An 18,281-nucleotide genomic window follows, 5' to 3' on the forward strand; every position below is an offset into this window, starting at 1 on the left:
AAGCTCTGAGCCCCATTGGCACATGAAGTCCTGGCCCGCCTTTTCCCCTTACTGCCAGCTCCGTCTTCTGCAGGCCTCCCTCCCTTTCCCTGACCCCACTACACACACAGTTGCACACTCACATACACATGCACATGTACACGTGCACGCATGCACGCTCCCATCCCGGAGAGGAGCAGGAACAGGAGGGAGAGAAGAAGGAAAGGAACAGAGTCCTGGCAGCCTGGACTGGGAGGGACTTCAGAGTCAAGGCGCTCGAGCTCCTGTTTGTGTGGAGGAGAGACTGAGGCCCAGGGAGGAGAGGGATGCAGGGAAGTAAAGGCAGAGCTGGGCCTGGAGTCGGGGTTTCTTTTTTTTTTTTTTTTTTGCGGTACGCGGGCCTCTCACTGTTGTGGCCTCTCCCGCTGCGGAGCACAGGCTCCGGACGTGCAGGCTCAGCAGCCATGGCTCACGGGCCCAGCCGCTCCGCGGCATGTGGGATCTTCCCGGACCGGGGCACGAACCCGCGTCCCCTGCACTGGCAGGCGGACTCTCAACCTCTGCACCACCAGGGAAGCCCGGGACATTTTCTGTCTGTTTTGGCTGAGGTCGAATGGGTGAGGACAATATAACAGATGCCTAGTACCCTTACCCCAATTCTAAAAGTGAGTCAGGACACTCAGGGAGCCATGCCACAGAGGCCATGGCAATGGCTAAGCCTAGGGCCCCTGCTGCCCCAGCTGACCCCGTAGGTATTGAACACTCACCCTGAAATCTCAACTTGCCTGGCTGCTCTCGGCCAGTGACTGAGCCCAGCTGACGCAGTGCATGCCCTTTCCTGCAGGGCATGTGGCTCACATAACGGGCATTTTTGGCTGGAGGACACTCCTTGGACCAGCTGAAACTTTCTTAGAGCTGCCCTAGAGCCCCGTGGCCATTGCTTTGCAAAAAGTTGTCGGAGTGACCTGGCGACCCCTCTTCTTCCCCATCTGCAGCGTGAGGAGGCAGCAGCCCCTTCCACCCTCTAGTGAAGCCAAGAGGGAAGAGTGTCCGAGGGTCTATGGCAGAATTTTATGTGTGTCCAAGGGCCTGGTGACTTAAGGAAAACAATGGTCTAGGCTGGGGACATCTCAAAAGGGGGAGTGGCACCAGCAGAGGGTTAGGCCAAGGTCTGGAGCATGGAAGCTGGACAGCGCCTGTCGGGAGGCCGCACAGAGGGTTCCTGCTCCGGCACACGAGACTAGGGTGTTTAAGGCCCTGGCTGCACTGCCCTTGCCCTTCCTGCTGCTGCTGGGGGGCCACTGACCAAGAGATCATTTCTTGCCTCCCTTCCTCTCCTCTGGCTGCTCCTTGCTGCCTTTCCTGGTGCCCAGGCTGGGGGCCATGTGCTCCCCTTCACAGCACTGACCGCACTGGGCTGTTCCTGGCTGTGTCCGCAGCTAGGGCGGCAGTGGCTCTGATGGGTCCCTGTGAGCTAAGACCCCGAGCAGCCTGGAGGCTCCCCGAGGATTCGGGGAAAGGACCGCGGGAGGATGGTGAGCGCCTGACATCGGCTGTCTTCTCTGCAGACATCACTTTTATGAGGAACCGGAGCTCAATCCAAGAGCAAACAGCAGAGCCCGAGTGGCAGAAGGCAGCAGTGGCGCAGAGGAAACAGGTGTGGCCCGAGAGCCGGAGAGCTTTGCTTCTGCCGCCAGCACGTTGGTGACCCCTAATGCATGGGTGCACGTGGCACACATCACTGCGAGCGCCTTTCCTCACCTGTGAAACGAGATGTCTGGAATCGCTTGTAATGACCTTGGAGCGCTAAAGTGCTACAAAGGAAATTATTGACCTGGTCTCCTCTAGCCTTTCGGTTCTAAGAGTCCTGGGGGAAGTGGGATCCAGCTGGAGCTGTGACTGAAAAGTGGGAGAACAGTGAGGGCTCGGGTCCATAGCTTTAGGCCAGGCACCCCTGGACCCCGCCCGGCCCTGGTACTCAAGAGTTGTGCTCTCAGCCTCCGTGTCCTTGTATGTGGAGAGGGGATAACGAAGTTCACCTCGCAGAGGCATCCTGAGGTATAAAGCCTGAGGAGTGTGTGCAAGGCACAGAGCCCTCGGCCGGCGCAGGGCTGCTCTATCTCGAGCGCTGTTGCTGGCACTGTGCTCTGTGTGGCGAGATGGCTCTGTGGGACTCTGCCCTGGTGTTCACCTAGAGCGGTCAGGCCCCTGGAGATGTCCTTGGTCCTGACAAATTCCAGAGCCCCAAGATGCCCCAAGTGGGGTCGGGGGGTGGCTTCATGCCTGAGCCACTGCCACCCACCTTGTCACGTCCTCCTATGAAAGCAAAGCCTGCAGCCACCCAGGCAAGGCTCTGGAGCTCTCACCGGGGAGTGGCCGGATCTTGCTGGGGAGAGACTAAACAGGCGGCGAGTTCTCTGCCTCCTCACGCGAGAAACAGGCCAAGGAGATTCAGAGGATCCTGGGATTAGCAACTGGAGGCAGAGACTGGGACCTGGGCTCATGCTCCTTCCACCGGCCCGTCCCCACCCCCGCCATGTCCTTTTCTGGATTCTGGGTTACTTGGTACCCACGGTTGCCTGTCCCCCCTCCATTATAACTCCTACCAACTGTGCTATAATTGCTTGTCTGTTCCCCCTTCTAGTGGGGGACTCCTGGAAAGCAGGGGCTTTATCGGGTTCACTTCTGTCTCTAGCACATGGCACAGGGCCTGGCACACTGTAGATCCTCATTACATTTTCATCAAATAAACGAATGAATGCATATTACATCAGTTTCTTCCTGTCCCATGCAAGCTCTTCATAAACTCAAAAACTCAAAACCATGCCAGTTGTCACTAGCCACACCACATATATCAGCTAGGGTTAAGTTTGGCTGTGATATACTTGCAGCTTAAAAGTTGCTTAAATAAGAAAGTTTTTTTCACGTTCATGTCTAGAGATACACAAAACAGGACCGGTAAGGTGGTTCATAATTTTTTAAGAGACCTCAACTCCTTTTTTTCTTGCTGTTCTACCATCTTCCATCTCATTGTTTAAAATGGAATTCCAGCCGTTGCCTCTGTATTCCAGCCATTGCCTCTATATTCCAGTGAACATTGCCTGGAAATGGCACACAACACTTCTGCTAATATCCTGTTGCCCAGAACTTAGTCATGTGATCACACCTAGCTACAGGGAAAGACAGGAAATGCTATCATTATTTGGGGTGGCCTGTGTCCTGTCAAGATTCTGGCTTTTTTACTCATTAACAGAGAAGGATGGATGCTGGGGGGACATTAGGAGTCCCAGCCATGCCACACTTTATAGTCTAAATGGCGCACCCTTCTCTTACTGTCTTCACCTACTCGCCCTGCGTGGTACTTGGGAATAAGAGGCATTATCCCCACTTCACGATGGAAGGAACAGAGGCTCTGAGAAGCAAGTTTTCCCAGGCCACAGAGTGAGTTATGGCAGGGCTGAGATGGGCACCCAAGGTTGCCAGCTACAAGGTTAGTGCTCTTTCCTCTTCGTCATCTTGCCCCAGGGCTTCTTGGAAATGGTAGAGCTTGGGCTCCTTCCTCACAATTCCCTCAAGAAGCATCCAGCAGACACCTGCTGCATGTGCAGAAAGCACCGGATACTCAGAGAGAAACCAGATCCAACCCCTCTTGAGTACCTCATGGTCTGTCTTTACACAAGTCTTAGAATATAGTGTGATGACCGGGGGTTGCTGGCACAGACAGCTCTCTGACCCCAGAGCCCGGGAAGCCAGTCCTTCAAGGTGTGTGACGTTCCATTTCAGGTTCTTTCAGCCTCCAATTTTCTGTCTGGAACCATAGACGGGGTTAGAGAATTCGGGCTGAGTTCAAACCTCAGACAAAGGACATTGGTGTTTATGTTTGGTGGGATGTGGTAGCACAGCTAAAAGTGTAGGCTCTGAGATCAGAAAGTGTTACTTCTCTTTTCATGGAAAGCAAGTTACAGTCCTATTTTTCATGTGAGAAAACTGAGGCTCAGCGAGTGCCAGTCTCTGTCCAAGGCAAGTGTGTGTCGGAGCGAGACTTGCGCGCAGTCTCCTGGTGTCTAAGCTGGACCTCCTCCTGCACGGGGCTTTGGGAGGCCACCAGAACTCTCCCACTGCTCCCAGCCCTGGCTGGGGCCCACTACCTGCCAGGCTGGACCAGGCCCCCCCACCTGGATTTTATTCTGCAGCTAGAAGCCTGATCACCTGTAAGGAGCTGTCGGCATCGTGTCTCAACAACTGGAGAGAGGGAGTCTCACCGAGGGAGAGATTTGCCCCTTGGAAGGTGTGTGATGCTTGCCCTGTTAGACTCCACTGCGTGAAGCCAAGACTCTGCTCTGGCGAGTCTGTGGCATTCATCCCTCCTCTCCTTCTCTGCAGCTATTATCTCTGGAAGTTTACCCACTTCTGTAGGGCTCCTGGCTCCTCTGTATCCTGATGGCGGCAAATGGGATGGAAAAAAAAATTGCCTTTGTATCATGCAGCAAATGGAGGTATACCATATGTCAGTGGCCTCACCGAGCCTGTTAGGTTTCAGGAAAACCATCTGGCTTGTCTTAGGATGGCTTTCTAAGCAGTCACTGACCCCAATTAGGCATTGATCAATAATGATCAATAAATGATCAATCAATGCATCATCAATTAGTTTTTGTTTTTTAAAAATATTTATTTAATTTTGGCTGCATTGGGTCTTCATTGCTGCACGTGGGCTTTTCTCTAGTTGCAGTGAGTGGGGGCTACTCTTCGTTGTGGTGCACGGGCTTCTCATCGAGGTGGCTTCTCTTGTTGCAGGTTTCAGTAATTGTGGCTCACGGGCTCTAGAGCTCAGGCTCAGTAGTTGCGGCGCACAGGCTTAGTTGCTCCACGGCATGTGGGATCTTCCCGGACCAGGGCTCGAACACCTGTCCCCTGCACTGGCAGGCGGATTCTTAACCACTGTGCCACCAGGGAAGTCCATCAATTAGATTTAAATTATCAGCATTCACCAAATTTATACTGTCTATCTGACCCTGTGCTTGGCCTGTGACTGGCAGAAACAAAGGGAAGCCTGGATGCCTTCCTTTAAGGGAATTCAGCTGAGAGATTAGAGGTGGAAACAGAGAAAAGAATGAGGGACTTGAAGTAAGACAGAGGTAGGTTTGAATGACAACACTTCAGCTTATTAACTGTGTGACTGTAGGCAAGTGCTCATGGTACCTGGCTTGCTTGTTGTGAATATTAAAGGAGAGAATAGAAAACACTTTGCTCACTACTGGGTCCATGGGAAATGCTCTGTTGGTGGTTAAGTGTCAAAAGCAGGGTGAATGCACACAACTATAACTACTTAAATTGAGATAGGAATTCAGAGAAGGGAGATATTCATGTGTGAATTATCTTTTAAGGCCTAGACTTGTAGAGCAGGTAATTTGGACCCTGGCGGGTCTGGGACTGGGGCCCTGAAAGATCATACTTTTCAGAATGTGCAGTACAATGGATGGCCACAGGGGGAAGACATAGGACAAATTTTAGCATCTTCCATTTCACCATCCCTCTGGGCAGAGAATCCAGTAGGTGACTATCCTTTCTTCACTCCCTCCACACCCATGTTATAATCAGAGCTAAACTGCCACACACAATATCTGTAGATAGATGAGGGATTCACGGGACTTTTCAATTGCAGTAATATGTCAAAAGTTCTCTGAGACTGCTGGCACATAGGAGCCAGTGTGTCAGAAAAGTCTTTCAATCTTGCTCTCATTTTTTTTTCACATTCTCTGATCAAGTCTCCCAACATACCTCTGAAATATGCAAATATCTATAGTTTTCTGTATCTCTCTGAAACTTTTGGGACACCAACTATCTCACTGAAATATTCTGAAACTCCTTGAAATGCTGACTTTCTATAAATCTCTAAAATTATAAATCTCTATGTGGAGGTCTTTTTCTGACCCTCTCTACCCTTTGACAGCACACATTCTCTCTGAATCTCAGAGACTCTCAGTCCATCTGTCTACAACAGCTTGTTATCATTTTTTTTTTTTATTGCGGTACGCGGGCCTGTCACTGTTGTGGCCTCTCTCATTGCGGAGCACAGCCTCCGGACGCGCAGGCCCAGCGGCCATGGCTCACAGGCCCAGCCGCTCCGTGGCATGTGGGATCTTCCCGGACCGGGGCACGAACCCGTGTCCCCTGCATCAGCAGGCGGACTCCCAACCACTGCGCCACCAGGGAAGCCCCAGCTTGTTATCATTTTGCAAGTGGATATTGGACAAAGACAGGTGCTATCTGTGCTAAACTCCAGGAATTTGCACCTCCTAGTTCCAGGCTGCAACTGTCTTGGTTCTGAAGAAGGTGGAGATCAGAGCCCTTCCCACAGGAAGTTTCAGCTAGAACTGGAGCCAGAGAAAAGAGCCAGGCATTTGGAGTCAGTCAAGCCTGGGTTTGATTCTCTAATCCTCATCTTACTGTGTGACCTTGGCAAATTGCTTTTCCCTCTCCAAGTCTGTCTTTTCTAATCTAGTAAAGATAATCCTGCAGCCTTCGAGACTGTTATGAGGACTAGAGGCTGTATGAGGTAGTCAAGTGTAAAATGCCTGGTGAACGCCCATGACTATCCTGACTTAGTGAGATGTGAGTCCGGAGGATGGAGAGATTCATGTGTGTGTTTCATTAGCCCTTGACATGGAAAGGAAGTACTCAGAGTCTGCTGCATTTAAGAAGTCGCTTTGTGTAAGCCCACATTATTGCTTCCTTTACAGATTCTGTGGGGCTGTGGACTTGCAAGAATTAGTCGTACTTTCCCCCCCAACTTTATTGATGTATAATTGACAAGTAAACTTGTACTATATTTAAAGTGTACAGCACAATGATTTCATATACGTATACATTGTGAAATTAGTCCCACAATTAAGTTAATTAACACATCTATCACCTCACATAGTTACCCTTTTGTTTTGGTGAGAACACTTAATATCTACTCTCTTAGCAAACTTCAGGTATACAACACAGTATTATTAGCTATAGTCATCATACTTTATGTTAGACACTCAGAACTCATGCATCTTACAACTGAAAGTGTGTAGCCTTGACAAACCTCTCTCCATTTCCTCCATCCCCCAGTCTCTGGGAACCACCATTCTATTCTCTATTTCTATGAGTTCAACTTCTTTTTGGTTCCACATACAAGTGATAACATACGGTACTTGTCTTTCTCTGTATGGCTTATTACACTGAACATAATGCCCTTCAAGTTCATCCATGTTGTCACAAATGGTAGGAGTCCCTTCTTTCTTGAAGAACAATATTCCCGTGTGTGTGTGTGTGTGTGTGTGTGTGTTTCTGTGTGTGTGTGTGTGTGTGTATCTATATATCACATTTTCTTTACCCATTCATCAACTGATGGACACTTAGGTTGTTTCCATATCTTGGCTATTGTGAATAATGCTGCAGGGAACACGGGAGTGCAGATATCTTTTTGAGATACTGATTTTGTTTCCTTCAGATATATACCCAAAGTAGCATTGCTAGGTCACATGGGAGCTCTAATTTTAATTTTTTGAGGTACCTCAACACTGTTTTCCATAATGGTTGTACCAATTTACATTCCCACTAACGGTGTATATCCTCAACATCTTCAACAACACCATCTCATGTCTTTTTGTCAATAGACATCCCATCAGGTGTAATGTGATATCTCATTGTGGCTTTGATTTGCATTTCTCCGATCAGTGATGTTGAGTATCTTTTCATAAACCTGTTGGCCTTTGTATGTCTTTTTTGGAAAAATGTCTGTTCAGGTACTTTGCCCATTTTGGGGGGGAAGGGGGGAAGGAAATGTCTATTGAGGTCTTTTCCCCTTTTTTAAATTGGGTTTTTGGGGTTTTTTTTGTTTTGTTTTTTGCTATTGGGTTGTAAGGTTTCCTTATGTATTTTGTATATTAACCCTTTAATGAATATAATAGTTTTGATATAATCCTGATTATTTATTTTTGCTTTCATTGCCTGTGCTTTTTTTTTTTTTTTTTTTTGCGGTACACAGTCCTCTCACTGTTGTGGCCTCTCCCATTGCGGAGCACAGGCTCCAGACGCACAGGCTCAGCAGCCATGGCTCACAGGCCCAGCCGCTCCGCGACGTGTGGGCTCTTCCCAGACCAGGGCACAAACCCGTGTCCCCTGCATTGGCAGGTGGACTCTCAACCACTGCGCCACCAGGGAAGCCCCATTGCCTGTGCTTTGGGCAACAAGATTCAAAAATTGCCAAGACAAATGTCAAGGAGATTGTCTCTGTTTTCTTCTAGAGTTTTACAATTTTACATCTTTCCTTTAAGGCTTTAACCAATTTTGAACTGATTTGGGAGGGGCATGATGTAAGATAAGGGTCCAATTTCACTTTTTTGCATGTGAATATCCAATTTTCCAAACACCGTCTGTTGAAGAGACTATCCTTTCCCCACTTGTGTTCTTGGTGTTTGTCAAAAATTAATTGACTGTATATGTGTGGGTTTATTTCTGGGCTCCCTATTCTGTTCCATTGACTTGTGTGTCTGTTTTAATGTCAATACCACACTGTTTTCATTACTATAGCTTTGTAGTATGGTTTGAAATCAGGATGTATGATACCTCCAGTTTTGTTCTTCTTGCTCAAGAACAAAACTTTAACTATTTGGGCTCTTTTGTGGTTCCATATGAATTTTAGGATTTTTAAAATTTCTGTGAAAAATACCATTAGAAGTTTTATAGCAATTGCATTTAATCTAGAGACTGCTTTGGGTAGTATGGACATTTTAACAATATAAATTCTTCCAATCTATTAACATGGCATGTTTTCCCATTTGTGTCTTCTACAATTTCTTCTGTCAACGTTTTATAGTTTCCAGTGTACAGATCTTTCACATCCTTGGTTAAGTTTATTCCTAAGTATTTTATTCTTTTTGATACTATTATAAATGGGATTTATTCTTAATTTATTTTTTCAGATAGTTCGTTTTTAGTGTAGAGAAATGCAATGGATTTTTGTATGTTGACTTTGTAACCTGAAACTCTACAAAATGCATCTATTATTCTAACAATTTTTTGGTGGAGTCTTTAGGGTTTTCCACATATAAGATCATGTTATCTGCAAACAGAGGCATTTTACTTCTTCCTTTCTGATTTGGATGTCTTTTATTTCTTTTTCCTGTCTAGTTGCTCTGGCTAGGACTCCAGTACTATGTTGAGTAGAAGTGGTGAGAGTGGACATCCCTGTCTTGTTCCTAATCTTAGAGGAAAAGCTTTGAACTTTTCACTGTTGAATACTTCTGTTAGCTGTGGGCTAAGTTCAAGGTCTTTATTATGTTAAGGTACAATACATTTCATCTTTACCTGATTTTTTGAGGTGCATTTCATTCATATTTAACTTGTTGAGAATTTTTATCACAAAAGGATGTTGAGGTACATTTTTATCTAGACTTGATTTGTTGAGAGGTTTTTATTTATTTATTTATTTATTTTATTTTTACGGTACGTGGGCCTCTCACTGTTGTGGCCTCTCCTGTTGTGGGGCACAGGCTCCGGACATGCAGGCTCAGCGGCCATGGCTCATGGGCCCAGCCACTCCGCAGCATGTGGGATCTTCCCAGACCAGGGCACGAACCCATGTTCCCTGCATCAGCAGGTGGACTCTCAACCACTGCGCCACCAGGGAAGCCTGAGAAGTTTTTTTTTTAATTATGAAAGGGTGTTGAATTTAGTCAAATGCTTTTCCTGCACCTATTGAGATAATCATATAATTTTTATCCTTTATTTTGTTAATGTAATGGATCACTTTTATTAATTTGCATATATTGGATCATCCTTGCATCCCAGGGATAAATCCCACTTGATCATGGTGTGTGATCCTTTAAATGTGCTTTTGAATTTGGTTTGCTAGTATTTTGTTGAGGATTTTTGCATTTATGTTCATCAGGGATATCAGCCTGTAATTTTCTGTTATTGTAATGACCTCATCTGGCTCTGGTATTAGAGTAAAGCAAGCCTTGAAAAATCAGTCTGGAAGTGAACCTTTCTCTTTGATTTTTGGGAAGAGTTTGAGAAGGATTGGTAGTAATTCTTCTTTAAATATTTGGTAGAATTCACCAGTGAAGTCATTTGATTCTGCTTCTTTCTTTTTTGGGAGATTTTTGATTATTGATTCAATCTCCTTACTCATTATTGGTCTGTTCTAATTTTTTGATTTCTTCCTTATTCAGGCTTTGTAGGTTATATGTTTCTAGGAGTTTATTCATTTCTTCTAGGTTATCCAATTTGTTAGCATATAATTGTTCATAGAAGCCTCTTATGATCTTTGTATTTCTGTGGTATCTGTGGTAATGCTTCCTCTTTCACTTATGATGTTATTTATTTGAGTCTTCTCTCCCTTTTTCTTAGTTATCCTAGCTAGAAATTTGTCAATTCTGTTATCTTTTCAAAAAGCCAACTCTCAGTTTTGTTGATTTTTCTATTGCATTTCTAGTCTCTATTTCATTTATTTCTGCTCTAATCTTTGTTATTTCCTTCCTTCTAATAACTTTGGGCTTACTTTGTTCTTCTTTTTCTAGTTACTTGAGGTATAACGTTAGATTCTTTATTTGAGATCTTTTTTCTTAACGTAGGCGTTTATCACTATGAATCACTTACTCTGAATGTGCAATATCAAGAGCTGGACACAAGCTGGGGCAATAGAGCAGATTTCAGCATCTTCCACTGTAGTTTACCTTTAGTGATGAGTAGTAAAGCCTTTGGTGGCACTTCATACACTATCTTATGTGTGACCCCATCTGCCTGCAGTGTTTAGCATTGGTGGGGATTGTGTGGGCAGCTGGAAATCTGAGCTGCTGTTTGACAATATGTCTCTGTGTTTAGCATTTAGACTAGTATGTTCCAATAGAACTTTCAGCTATGATGGAAATATTCCAAACCTGTGCTGTCCAAAATGGTAGCTATTAACCACATAGGGCTATTGAACAGTTGAAATGTGACTAGTACAACTGAGGAATAAAAATTTTAACTTAAGTTAATGGTAATTAATTTGAATATAAATATTTAGCTACATATGGGTAGAGGGTTCTGGACTGGACAACACAGAATTCCAGACAACTTCAGTTTATCTAGGAATGAATGAACACTCTCCATCCCAGCCTCTTTCTGAGGCTGAGCTAAGATTAGTTAGTGAAGTTGTCTCCCAAGGAGCTCACAGTGGAGGAGGGGTGGGAAGTGGGCGAGGAAGCAATGATGAATTCATAAACACTATAATATAAGCCTAATTACTACAGTAAGAGATAGAAATCATACTGATGGTTGCTTCCACTTCTGAGTGCCTAACCAGGGGCAAAACACTTTATAGTGTGATTTAGGTCTCAGGGCATCCCTATGACATTATGCAGATGAGGAAACCAAGGTGCAGAGTGACCAAATGGTTTATTTATGACAATTTAGATGCCAACCTAGATGGATGTCTTACTCTAAAATCTTTGTATAATGCTTATGAGGAACTTAAAAGAGGACTACATCACATCGAGTGAGGTACTATTCAAGCTTTCTAAAGGAGTCTGGGTTTCAGCTAGCAGGAAGAATAAGTAGGGTTTTAGTAGAAAAGGAGAGAAGACAGAGTCCAAGCAAAAGGATAGCATTAATCAGTGAGGCAAGAAATCTTGAGGGCTTTTTCTGCTCGTTAACATTGTAATTAACCAAAATTTGGGTTTGGCCTCTCCTTTGTAACAGGTTTGGCTGAGTCCAAGAAGAGGGGATTGGTCCCTGACTAGAGGAGTCTGTGCTTATGGGGTAATTGAGAGGGTGTGGTCCATGGAACAACATCATCTAAAACCACTGGTCTGGGAGGGAGACTAGAGAGCCCCCAACAGGGCTGGAGGGATGTGGAGCCCAGGGTGAAGGGCAGCAGGGACGGGGGAGAGGGTGTCTCCCTTCGAGGTGGGTAAATTCATGGAGTGCAAGCATACACCCTTGTAAACTTCAACATCAGAGGAGACTCCCAGCTTCTTAAAGATGAACTGTGGATACTGGGAGAGAGACATGGGGAATGACGGGAACTATTAAGTTCAAGTCGTGTTAGACTCACTTATTTGCCTGTATTTTCAACAGATGTAAGAGAATCTATTGATGGAACAAGTTCTTTGGCATCAAATATGTGGTGGGATCAGCAGACAAAGTTTTTCATGTTGGGATTTCAAAAAGACATTTTCCATAATCTCTTGGAGACACGATGGTATGTTTGGTGGACTTGTGATAGTTGATGCTACTATGACAACCTAGAGGCAGGTCTCTAGCGACTTAACCATTCAACTCCATTCTTGGCCATGTTCCTAACAAATGTACTGCATGATCTAAATAAAGACATTGGCTAAAGGGTTATCCTATTTGGTAAAGAGAACTAAATTGCTATTCAGAGAATCAAAAGCCAAGAAGTTATTGTCTTCTGTAATTGATTTGACTCTATCAAGATTGTATTTAATTATGAGAGCCATAAAGTGTAGCATTTAGCCTCAGGAAAACCAAGTTGAAAAGGAAAGGAATGTTTGATTTGGTAATGCCAGTCTCAGTCAAACTTTTTTAGTGCTTGCTGTAGGGATTTTATAGTGAATAAACCACTGCTCTCTATGGTCATACATTCCCCACATCAGAGCCGATAGAATCACTTTTACACTTGCTACTTAAATGGGGACTACAAAATCTATAGTGACTTATGGTGTGAAGTGGAGTCCTGGCTGTGAATAAACCCAGTGGTAGCCTGGCTTTTCTGCTGGAAATATAGAATGTTTCTTTAAAAACTGGTTTAGGATTTTTAAGTTAAAAAAATAAAATGTGGGCTTCCCGGGTGGCACAGTGGTTGAGAGTCCACCTGCCGATGCAGGGGACACGGGTTCGTGCCCCGGTCCGGGAAGATCCCACATGCCGCGGAGCGGCTGGGCCCGTGAGCCATGGCGGCCGAGCCTGCGCGTCCGGACCCTGTGCTCCGCAACGGGAGAGGCCACAACAGTGAGAGGCCCGCGTACCGCAAAAAATTAAATAAATAAATAAATAAATAAATAAATAAATAAATAAATAAATAAATATGTGATGGGGGCGTGTTGGTGGGAGGTGATTGTCCTGTACTATTTTCCCCCTAAAGGCAGATCGCTGCTTAGAGAAATGAACAGACGATTATGAAAGCCAGGGTTTATATATCAGGCTCAGTCCCAAGGGTTGTCTCCCCAAAGCAGCAGCAGATGGGCCAAAGACACACGTGGACAGAGGGAAAGACCTAGAGCTGTTTGAGTGTGAGGTCAAGTCCTCACCTCAGCTATGTCCTGCCGAAGGGTGTGTCCTGGCGCAGGCCAGAGGGAGTGTTTTTAAGTGACTTAAGTGCTTGCAGTTCCACTGACCTGGCCTTTCCTCCCTCCTCCAATCCGTTCTCCACACTAAAGCCAGAAGGACCTTTTCAAATGTAACTCTGAGCAGGTCATGCAACCCACTCTCTGCTTAGAACCTACCAGTGTTTTTCCAGGAATGTCAGCACAGTTCACTGGTGCCTACGTGGTTTACCCTGCAGCTTCATTTGCCCCAAATCTCCCTCCTTTTCGCTCTCCACTCACTGTAGTCTTTTCTTTCCTGGCAGCATGCTATGGCCTTCCACCGCGGGGCTTTTGCACATGCTGCTGCTTTTGTCCAGTGAACTTTCCTGTCCACACCCCTTGCTTTGTGCTATCACAGATTCATATTCTTCCCATAAACTACACAAAGGAGGGACTGGCCTGATTCTGCTCATCATATTACCCTAGCGTAATGCCAGACACACAGTCAATAACTAATTATTGAAAGAACGACTGAACTTTCTTTCTAGAGTGAAAGACTTTCATGCTGTCTATCAGATCTCGCTTCTAGGAAAGTATGTCATATTGATCTTCCATTCCCTTTTAATTTCTCAGGGTGGGGTGGGAGGGAAACCTTAAATCATGGCTGGGAAGGCTTAGGCATTGGCAAAGGGCCAAGGAGTAGGTGGGGGCGGTGGGAAGGCTTTTGGAGTGTCATGCAAAGGGGGAGGGAGGACTTTTTCCAGGCTGTCCTAAGGAGCCATCTACTTTGCCAATGACTATGTTTTCCCTTGCCAGGCTACCCTGGGTCCCAGGAATTTAATCTTAATGAGTAGATGATAAGTGGTTAAACACATAGAGCCCTAAAGGATCTGGGACTCTTCACCAGCAAGATTCTTATATAACCTATGCCTCTTATACCTCACGTGACTTCAAGCCATGATGTAATCTCTGTAAATTTCTTTTCAACCCAATTGTGATCCAAAGCATGATGAGTGGAGTCAGCGGAAACTAAATTTGAGCGTCCACTCAGCTACTTACCAGCTGTGTGATTTCAAACAATCCTGTTTGAAAACCTGTTTTTGCCACTGTAAAGTGGTATTAATAATAGTTTCCATTTCACTGGGCAGCTGTGAGTATACATCAAAATAATGTTTCTAAATCACTGAACACCACTCTCATCTCACTGGTTTGACACACAGAGGTTTATTTCTTGCTTACACTGCAGTACTGTGCCATGAGTAGTGGTGGCAGAAGTGTAAATCTCTGCATCCTTTCTGGAAGACAACTGGACAATATGTATGAAAAGCCTTAAATTACTACCCAGTAATTTCACACTTCTAGGAATTATTCCTAGCCAAATAACCAGAGACGCAGATATACCAGTTGATGTACGCGGATATCCTTATAACCTATTGACAACAATGGGCCACTGGAAAGACTTAAGTGTTTAACAGTATTGGGGGAGGGCAGGAGGGATGGCACTGGTGGTTGTAAGGGCTGTAATTCTCCCAACAGCTGAGGTTTACTTCCTTGTGAAAGCAGCTTTTTCTGTTACTAGAGTAATACCCGTGGCCTCTCTCTACCTCCTCACTTACTACTCACCATGCTTCCGTGATGGGATCAGGAACTGAGATGTGTCTTCCTGAAACTTCTTCCCATCTATCTAAGGAATAGGCAAACCCCAGGAAACAAGTGTTCTCAATTGCTTTCAGCCATGAAGCAAGTTTAGCACTTAAGTCTCTGTCTCAAAGGGAGCAGGCTATCACTGCCTGTAATTGGGCAGATAAATCAGCCCAATACTGGAATTCATCATTAGATTGTCCACCCACCCATTCACACATGCTAACTTTATTTTATACCAATGATTTATAAAGTTGACATTTTAATGCACAATCTGCCTTAATCTTTTATTTCTCACTTAGTTTATTAGTTTTATTTAGGAGAATATAATTATGGTGTTTATCACTTATACTAAAGGTGTAGTCTCTATAATCAATAGTATCAACGTTACCTGGGAACTTCTCGGAAATGCAGATTCTTGGACTCTACCTAGATCTACTGAATCAGAAACTCTGTGTGTGGAGCCCAGTGGTTTGTGTTTTAACAAATTCTCTAGGTGATTCTCATGCATGCTAAAGTTTGTAAGCACTCATTTTTTAGCACACACGCAATACTGGATGAAAATATACCAAAACGTTACGGATACCGAATCAGGACTGGCTTCTTGCTGCTGGTACATCAATACCCGAGAAGTAGTTGTTGGTAGAAAGGAAAGTTGCTTTTAATCAGAATGCCACCAATCTGGGGAGATGGTGGACTCAGTGTCCCCCCAAAACCACCCCCGAAGATCCTGCTCACCCATGAAAGTTTTTAAAGGGAAAAAGGGAAGTAATCTCAGTTCATCATTGAGATAGGGGGTCAGTGTAGTCTCCATCCCCCACTGTGTGCAGGCTTGTTGATATCTTGCACTTTTTCTTTAGATGCTGTCTTGTTCATACAGTTTGTTCACCAGGTTACTGAATGGGAAGCTAGGGAAGAGATCTGGTCATCTGTTAATTATTTATTCTTCATTTCTACTTCTTTGATCTACAGAAAGAACCAACAGATTAGACAAGGTATTGTGTAATCAAAAGATGTGAAACGTGTGCTAGGGCTGGAGATGGGGGGTGCCTGGTTTAAGGTTAGTGGCAAGACAAAGAGGCCTCCCGTAGAGAGCTCTTTCCTGCAAAAAGTTCTTTCCTGCCAAAACCTACTTACATTATTAGTAATTTTCTTTGAGAGGTGGGGCTGCAGATGTGTGTGTTTTGGTATAAATTAATTTTAAATTAAATTATCTTATTTTTCAGATATCTTTGTGTATTTCTTGGCTTACGTCCCATCAATAAATCTCATAGGGTGGAGCAGCAATTCTTGATGTCATTCAATGAATTATCAGCTTTTAATTTATAAAAAGTAGGCAAGGTTACAGATATTTGTAGTTTATGAGAGTAGATCAATTTTTCCACTTAAGAATTTTAAAATAATTACATATTCACAGGAAATTGCAAAGATAGAATCAAAAGCAATTGACTTCTGTATATTAACCATGTATCCTACAACCTTGCTATAGCTGCTTATCAGTTCCAGGAGTTTTTTGTTCTGTTTTATTTTTGCAGTTCCTTGGGATTTTCTTTATTGAGAATCTTTTCATACGTGAACAACCTATCATGTTTACTATTGCTTCTGGCCAATGTTCAAAAACAAAATTCTCTAAGCTTTCCCCTAGTCAATATTTTCACCTTTATCCTTTGTATCTTTCCCACTCATACCTCAGGAATGGGCTCTGGTAATTGTCAAGGAAATTCTAATGTAACATAGAGACAGGTAAACATCCCCAAGGGAAAGAAAAAATTAGTGAGAAGTGGAAAAATTCCTATTCTGAGCCAACTGATTATCAACTAATTTATCTTTCCCCACCCCTGAAAAATGGGGGTAATCAGTAGAATCATTCCTGTGTTTATAATCAAGGTATAATTTCATACTACAGTGAAACAAGTAGACAAAAAAATGTGCAGTTCAGTGAATTTTGAAAAATGCATATGCCTGTTAATTGTGTCCTATAGCACATTTCCATTATCCCAGAGAGTTCTCTTACCCCTTCTAATCAACCCCTCACTCCTCCAGTGACTACCACTCTACCATTTTACAGCGTAGATCAGCTTTGCCTGTTCTAGAAGTTCATACACATGGAATCATACTGTACATATTTTCTGGTGTCTTGCCTCTTTTATTCAGCATAATGTTTTTTGTTGTTTTTTTTCCCAGTACGCAGGCCACTCACTGCTGTGGCCTCTCCCTTTGCGGAGCACAGGCTCTGGATGCGCAGGCTCAGCGGCCATGGCTCACGGGCCCAGCCGCTCCACAGCATGCGGGATCCTCCCGGACCGGGGCACGAACCCGCGTCCCCTGCATCGACAGGAGGACTCTCAACCACTACGCCACTGGGGAAGCCCTAGCATAATGTTTTGACATTCACCCACATTGCTGCAAGTATCATTAGTTTTTCTTTGTTGCTGCTGAGTAGTATTCCATTGTCAGAATACACCACATTTGCTTGTTGATGGGCACCTGGACTATTCCTAGTTTTTGTCTATTACGAATAAGATTACTGTTGGTTTGCGTTCTGCAGGCCTGCAAGGTCTGTACTTGCCCAGCTTCAAGACTGAAGAAAGAGCCTGGAGTCAGCAACAGACACATCCGTGGTTTAATAGATGGAGGAGCTTACACGTCTGAAGCAAGGTCCTGGAGCCACACCCCACCATGCGCTGTGGACGGCAGGGCAGGACATGGTGGCAGTCTTCACTCCCGGGGGGCAGGGGGAGATTACCAGTTATAGGGGGAATTGATAGCAGGTGGGCTCATTGGTTACCAGGGAAACCAGCAGAGGGGCATGCCCCTAACCGCCCCTTTGATAAGCATAGTGGAGAGTTCTGATCTAAAGCTAGAACAATCATTAGCTGGGGCCTGGGGAAGTATGTAAGAAAGTCAGTCATGTGAGTAGCGTGTAGGTGAAGCAGGACCTGATGGAGCAGGGGATGTACAGAGAGCAAGAGCACAGCCATCGAGTGGCCTGACCATATACCTACTATGAACATTCTTATACAAAGAGATTTGTGGATATGTTTTCATTTCTCTTGGATTAATGCCTGAGAGTAGAATTTTGGGGTCATTGGGTAGATGTATACTTTACAAGAAACTTCAAATCTTAGACACAACAGCAGTGTATGGGAGTTCCAGTTCTCACATCCTCGGCTACATATCGTGTTGTCAGTGTTTTCATTTTAGCTATTTCAGTGACTCTGAGGTGAAATCTTGGTATAGTTTTACTTTGCAATTCCCTAATACCTAGTAATGTTGCTCACATTTTAGAGTACTTATTGACCATTCGTACATCTTCTTTTCTGAAGTACTTGTTTAAATCTTTCTAAATTGGGTTGTTTTAAAAATTATTATTGA

Source organism: Leucopleurus acutus (genome assembly GCF_964270905.1).
Source record: "Leucopleurus acutus genome assembly, chromosome: 2".
NCBI lineage: Eukaryota > Metazoa > Chordata > Mammalia > Artiodactyla > Delphinidae > Leucopleurus > Leucopleurus acutus.